Below are 8,012 nucleotides of genomic sequence, written 5' to 3'. Positions count from 1 at the left end.
AAAGAAGCTTTCTAAATTGGTTTCCTCCATTAAACTTTATCCAAAATATTTCATTTAACTGGCTGCAAGAGACATATCTCTTAAAGATAATCAAGCTACAAAGTCTCATGGGGAAACTGCATGTCAGTGAGCAAAAGTAACTGCTTGTTGACTGTACCTACCTTGGAAATTATTTGCTTGAACCTCCTTCAAATAGCAGAAAGCTGGCAAGCTTTAGTTAGCATTTGCAACGCCCCAAGAACACATAATGACTTCACACACAATGTGAGTACAGCATATCCCAAATTCACCTCACTCAGATGACAAGCAATCACCTGGTAATCTGTGGAACAAAATGATTTACAATTCTTAGGAACCCATACTGAGGTACTAGAGGCACTTTTCACTGTACTGTCTGACAAGAGGGCAGACAATTCCTCAGAGCTTCCCGATTTACATGCCCTTAAGAAAAGGACTGACTCTTTGAAGGTACTTGTTCTCTCATCTTTTTTAAGAGAGCAGTTACTCACAGAATTAACCTTCTTTGCTTGCAGGGCTTACACATGCGTTTCAAACGAGGAGCCAGATCTAGAGGTAAGCCAGGCTAACTAAAACCATGTTAGCTGGAGCATTATGAACATGGGAGGGGAAAGCAAATCATGCTGAAGAAACAGAGCCTGACAGCTTTTTGTCATGGTTATGTGGATGAGAGATTCAGAAGGCAAAATACCAGCGCATTAATACCATCCACAACAAAGTTTTCCCCTCCCTCTGCTCTTCTTGAAAGAAAGAGAGACGAGTCAATAGTGGAACAGTACATTTGGCAGCACAGCAGCGAGAGAGATGGGACCGTTGTGGTCGGAGAAGGAAAAAGGGCAACCCATTAGACAGATGCTCCCATCACAGATGCTTTTCTCCTGGAAATAGAAGGGAGTCCTTTTGCTCAGCCAGGTCTTTTCCCTGAACTAAAAGAGGATTTCCTTTCTCCGATTACAGCCATTTGCACAGATAATTCATCTGCAGAAATTTACCAATACAGGGGGACCTGGCTGAGGCTTTCAGGGAGCAGAATCGAATACTGTGGGTGTGACAGTGGTCGGAGTCACTGCCACACTGTGCCTGTCAGAGGTAAGTATGACAAAGAAAAAGGAAATGGTGAGAGCTTGTCCATCTAATCATCCACTGTCAGGGCCAGAGTTACTGCACAGAAAATTTGTCTGCAAATAGAAGAGGATAGAAAAGAAAATACCAGTATACACCGTCATGGGCGGGACTAAGTGGGAGTGGGCATGGAGCTGAGAAAGTCTGACACAATATGTGAAGAGAATGAAACAGAGAAAAAAATTGAAGCGCTACACAAAAAGGCTGTAAGCACATGGCAATAACAGGTGGGTAGGGAAAAACAGAACAGGCTAAGAGACTGACAGGAAAATGAAAGGTGTGTATACATTTCCAGCTTCTTGCTTCTGTGAAATCTAACAGTATTTCCTGGCTTTTGCTTATTCCACAGCCTGCACCAGAAATAAAGGCTACAATGGGGGCCAGTGTTCACAGGCATATTATTCCCCACAGCTCTTCATCTGCCAGTGCCACCAAGGTTTCTCAGGGAAGCAGTGTGAAATAGGTGAGTATACCACATCAACTGCTGTGAACAATGCTATTGGGGTTAGCTGTGCAGTACACAAGGATGAGATACCCAGAAGCTCCTGCTGTAGGCTAGGCTCTCTAGTAAGTTGTGTTTTTTTATTCTAAAGCTAATACTACAAAGAACTTTTAAGCACATCTTGGTTGTTCTAGGTGTCTCTTAATAAAACTCTAAATTTTGTAACTGAAGACCTTCATATACACTTACAGACTGCCTGACAGGGCATTTTCACTGACTTACTAGACAAGACATTTGAGAGCCAAGTTTAAACAGAGCAGAGACTGGGGAAACTGTCAGGGAAAAGAATTGGTATGCTGTCCTTAGATTTTCAGATCTTACCTTGTTTTCAGATACTGAAGTTAAATGCTACAAAGACACTGGAGTAACATATAGGGGTATCTGGAGCACGGCAGAGAGTGGAACTGAATGTTTAAATTGGAATAGCAATGGCCTGGTGGACTGGTTCTCTCCACAAACAGAGAAGCTTCTGCAGCACGGAAAGTGCTTCTCTTAGCCTGGGAAGCGAGAAAGCGCCTGTTCTCTGCGCCAAGTGCAGTCAGCGGTTCAACGCTGCAGGCAGGCTGGGAACAGCGCTAGGTGCCGTTTCTGAGCTCTCCACAAGCAGAGAAGCTTCTGCGGCACGGAAAGTGCGTCTCCTAGCCTGGGAAGCGAGAAAGCGCCTGTTCGCCGCGACTAGTAACTAATAACTAGGACTAGTTCCATTGACGCATGCCACACGAGTTTCTTCACCTTACATAGCTTTCATTTCTACTTATGAATGCAATTGACTTTCCCTGCTGTTACTAGTTTTCCTCAGATTTTTAGTCCAGAGGGACTTTTATCCAAAAGGTCCAGGGACAAATAAGCACCAGAGTTTAACTTAACTGTGTTTTCATTCATTTCCACTGCGCTTAAAGTTCAAGACTTAAATAAAACTGAAAACACTCCTTCTGCAGTATCCTATACGTAGAATTTGAAAGTTTAAGTAAACTTTAGCATTCCAAGTAACAAGAATTTCCTGTGATCCCCATTTTAATGATGGAGAAGTGGAGCCTCCTCACAATTTCACAGGAGAGCTGGCAAAACCAGGAATGGGTGTCATAATTTCGATCTTTAACCACAGGCATATATTATTTGCTAGATAATATTTTTCTTACGTTGTTTCTGAATTCTGCACATCGTACCGCTCAATGCTGTTCTGATTAGTAAGACGAGCTGCTTTTCAACCTACTTTGTAACTGTATTTGCCTGAGCTCCCTCCTCTTACTGCATTCTTATGGTGCAAATGGTGTAAGTCGTTAACTTTCTATTACTGTATTCTGTCTCAGTTGTGCTTTTGATGATTACTTGCATCGTGCACTGGGAACGTGTGGGCACGAGGAACTGTGTGGTCTCCATACTATGGCTGCCTCTGCTTACTGACATCTCTTGACAGGCAGTTTTTCTGGCTGGAAGCTTTGATTCTCAAATAATATGCTAATAGTTAATTATGCTGTCTTCTGATTGTGATGGAACGTGAACAACTGTATTAATAACTAAAATGGGCTTTTTCTTCTCCATGTGTAGTGGTTTGGAAGCAAAACAAATGAGAGGCTCCAAGTCAGAGATACAATTTAATAGGAAAAAAAAAAGGAAAGAAAGTAAACTAAAATAGATGCAATAATACAAAAGACCACTGACAGAGTCAGAATACAACCTGAGCGGAGTGATGGAAGCAGTCCAGATGAGGTGGTCTTCCTGAGGCAGTGATCCTGTAGAAAGGTCTGGTAGCTCGGGTCCTCTGGGAATCCAGTGGGTAAGCGCCCCTCTGGTGTTCAGAGTCTCAGCTTATATCTAGGCTGGAATGCTTGGTTTCTCCCTCTGGGCGGAGCATCCCACAATGGGATGGTGAGTCATGTGATAAGGCCTGATGGGCCCATTAACAGGAGGTAGTCCAGGAGGGGGTTATCTGTGAGCTGTGTAGCAAAGGTGCTGATGGGCCCATTAACAGAAGATAAGCCAGAGTGGAGGAGGCAGGGAGCACTGCCTCACCTGGTTTCAACAGTTCATGAAGATAGTGATAGAATATACTTCAACCCAGGACAAAATTTTAAAGCCCAAAAATCCCCTAAATTCACCCCAAAATTTCCACCCAAAATCCCAAAAATTCACCCCAAAATTCCCACTAAAAATTGGGATTTTTAGAGCCCCAAAATCCCTAAAAATTCACCCCAAAATTTCCCCCCAAAATGCCAAAAATCACCCAAAAATTCCCACTAAAAATAGGAACTTTTAGAGCCCCAAAATCCCCCAAAATTCACCCAAAATGCCCCAAAAACGACCCCAAAGATTCCCACTAAAAATCGGGATTTCAGAGCCCCAAAATCCCAGAACATGACCCCAAAATCCCGACTGAAAACTGAGATGTTTTTAAGCCCCAAAATCCCCCAAATTCACCCCAAAATTCCCACCCAAAATCCCCCAAAATTCCCATTAAAATTGAAATTTTTAGAGCCCAAAAATCCCCAGAATTCACTCCAAAATTTCCTGCTTAAAGTGGGAATTTTTAAAGCCCCAAAATCCCAAAAATTCACCCCCAAAAACTGAGATTTTTAAAGCCCCAAAATCCCCCAAATTCACCCCAAAATTCCCACCTAAAATCCCTCAAAAAACCCCAAAATTCCCACTAAAAATTGGAATTTTTAAAGCCCCCAAATCGCCTAAAGTCACCAAAAATTTGGAAATTTTAAAGCCCAAAAATCCCCTAAATTCACCCCAAAATTTCCACCCAAAATCCCAAAAATTCACCCCAAAATTCCCCCCCAAAATTGAGATTTTTAAAGCCCAAAAATCCCCTAAATTCACCCCAAAATTTCCACCCAAAATCCCAAAAATTTACTCTAAAATTCCCCCCCAAAACTGAGATTTTTAAAGCCCAAAAATCCCCTAAATTCACCCCAAAATTTCCACCCAAAATCCCTAAAAATGACCCCAAAATTTCCACTGAAAACTGAAATTTTTTAAGCCTCAAAATCCCTCAAATTTACCCCAAAATTCCCCCCAAAAATTGGGATTTTTAGAGCCCCAAAAGTCCCAAAAATTCACCCAAAAATTGGAAATTTTAAAGCCCCAAAATCCCCAAAATTCACCCCAAAATTTCCACCCCAAATTCCAAAAATTTACTCCAAAATTCCCACTAAAAATTTGGATTTTTAAAGCCCCTAAATCCCCCAAAATTTACCCCAAAATTCCCTCAAAAATTGGGATTTTCAGAGCCCCAAAATCCCTAAAAATTCACCCCAAAATTCCCACCCCAAATCCCCCCAAAAAACCCCAAAATCCCCTCTAAAAATTGGAACTTTTAGACCCCCAAAATCCCCCAAAACTCACCCATAATGCCCCAAAAACGACCCCAAAAATTCCCATTAAAAATCGGGATTTCAGAGCCCCAAAATCCCAGAAAATGACCCGAAAATCCCAACTGAAAAATGGGATTTTTAGAAGCCTCAAAATCCCCCAAATTCACCCCAAAATTTCCACCCAAAATGCCAAAAATCACCCCAAAATTCCCCCTCCAAAATTGGAATTTTTAGAGCCCCAAAAATCCCAAAAATTCACCCCAGAATTTCCACCCAATATCCCAAAATATGACCCCAAAATTTCCACTGAAAACTGAAATTTTTTAAGCCTCAAAATCCCTCAAATTTACCCCAAAATTCCCCCCCAAAATTGGGATTTTTAGAGCCCCAAGAATCCCAAAAATTCACCCAAAAATTCGAATTTTTGAAGCCTCAAAATCCCCAAAATTCACCCCAAAATTTCCACCCAAAATCCCAAAAATTTACTCCAAAAATTCCCACTAAAAATTTGGATTTTTAAAGCCCCCAAATCCCCAAAATTCACCCCAAAATTTCCCTCAAAAATTGGGATTTTCAGAGCCCCCAAATCCCTCCAAAAAACCCCAAAATCCCCACTAAAAATTGGAACATTTAGAGCCCCAAAATCCCCCAAAAGTCACCCAAAATGCCCCCAAAATGACCCCAAAAATTCCCATTAAAAATCAGGATTTCAGAGCCCCCAAATCCCAAAAAATGACCCCAAAATTCCGACTGAAAAATGGGATTTTTAGAAGCCCCAAAATCCCCCAAGTTCACCCCAAAATTCCCACCCAAAATCCCCCCATTAAAACCCAAAATTCCCACTAAAAATTGGGATTTTCAGAGCCCCAAAATCCCCAAAAATTCACCCAAAATGCCCCAAAAATGACCCCAAAAATTCCCACTAAAAGTCGAGATTTCAGAGCCCCAAAATCCCAAAAAATGACCCCAAAATCCCGACTGAAAACTAAGATTTTTTAATCCCCAAAATCCCTTAAATTCACCCCAAAAATCCCACCCAAATTTCCCACTAAAATTGAGGTTTTTTAGAGCCCCAAAAATCCCCAAAATTCACCCCAAAATTTCCTGCTGAAAGTGGGAATTTTTAAAGCCCCAAAATCCCCAAAATTCCCCCCAAAATTCCCACCTACAATCCCTCAAAAAAACCCCAAAATTCCCACTAAAAATTGCGATTTTTAGAGCCCCAAAAATCCCAAAAATTCACCCAGAAATTGGAATTTTTAAAGTCCCAAAATCCCCTAAATTCACCCCAAAACTTCCACCCAAAATCCCCTAAATTCATCCCAAAATTCCCACTAAAAATTGGAACTTTTAGAGCCCCAAAATCCCCCAAAATTCACCCAAAATGCCCCCAAAATGACCCCAAAAATTCCCATTAAAAATCGGGATTTCAGAGCCCCAAAATCCCAAAAATGACCCAAATTTTCGCCCCAAAAATCAGGATTTCAGAGCCCCAAAATCCCAAAAAATGACCCCAAAATTCTGATTGAAAAATGGGATTTTTGAAGCCCCAAAATTACCCAAATTCACCCCAAAATTCCCACCCAAAATCCCCCAAAATTCTCACTAAAATTGAGATTTTTGGAGGCCCCAAATCCCCAAAAATGACCCCAAAATTCCCACTAAAAATTGGAATTTTTAGGAGCCCCAAAATCCCCAAAATTCACCCAAAAATTGGAATTTTTGAAGTCCCAAAACCCCCAAAATTCACCCCAAAATTCCCACTAAAAATTTGGATTTTTAAAGCCCCAAAATCCCCCAAATTCACCCAAAATTCTGACTGAAAATTGGGATTTTTGATGCCCCAAAATCCCCAAAATTCTCCCCAAAAATCCCAAAAAACCCCTAAACCCCCTCCCAGTACAAACCAGTACAAACCAGTAAAGAAAAACCCCAAACCAGTATAAACCAGTATAAACCAGTCACCCCAAATCCCTTCCCAGTTCATCCCACTTCATCCCAGTGACCCCTAAACCCTGTCCCAGTACAAACCAGTAAGGAAAACCCCCAAACCAGTACAAACCAGTATAACCCATTACAAACCAGTACAAACCAGTATAAACCAGTAACTCCCAGTATCCCCCAGCGCCGGGCCCTGGCCCTGAGCCGCTCCCTGAAGGCCGCCGAGCGTCGAGAGATCCCAGTTCAAACCAGTACGGACAGGTGAGGGCACTGGGACGGGGACTGGGGGGCACTGGTTTATACTGGGATGGACTGGGAGTGGGTTTGGGGTCACTGGTTTATACTGGGATGAACTGGGAGTGGGTTTGGGGGTTACTGGTTTATACTGGGATGAACTGGGAGTGGGGTTGGGGTCACTGGTTTATACTGGGATGGACTGGGAGTGGGTTTGGGGTCACTGGTTTATACTGGGATGAACTGGGAGTGGGTTTGGGGTCACTGGTTTATACTGGGATGGACTGGGAGTGGGTTTGGGGTCACTGGTTTATACTGGGATGAACTGGGAGTGGGTTTGGGGGTTACTGGTTTATACTGGGATGAACTGGGAGTGGGGTTGGGGGTTACTGGTTTATACTGGGATGAACTGGGAGTGGGTTTGGGGTCACTGGTTTATACTGGGATGAACTGAGAGTGGGTTTGGGGGTCACTGGTTTATACTGGGATGAACTGGGAGTGGGTTTGGGGTCACTGGTTTATACTGTTTTATACTGGTTTCGGGGTTTCTGGGCGTGGTGTAACCATTGCCCCTCCCCCCACAGGTGAACCGACTACGCCCCTCGTCAGGCCACGCCCCCTTCCCTTATATGGAGTGACAAGGGCAGGACAAACTGGGCGGGGCCTGGGGGTTACTGGGTTGTACTGGGAAGGAGTGGGAGGGGCCAACGCGGCTCTGACCCCGCCCACCTCACTGACGCGCCAGCCTTATGTAAATTTATGCAAATGAGAGGCGAAATAAACGCGGGTGACGTCATTTGTACGCCGAGGAGCAAAGCGGCGCCGGGGGAATGATGGGATAAACCGAGGCACAGAGCGCCGCAGGGCATGACGGG

Source organism: Chamaea fasciata, unplaced genomic scaffold (assembly GCF_029207755.1).
Source record: "Chamaea fasciata isolate MVZ Bird 193981 ecotype frontalis unplaced genomic scaffold, bChaFas1.0.hap1 SCAF_54, whole genome shotgun sequence".
Classification (NCBI taxonomy): Eukaryota; Metazoa; Chordata; class Aves; order Passeriformes; family Sylviidae; genus Chamaea; species Chamaea fasciata.
This window is presented reverse-complemented; position numbering follows the sequence as displayed.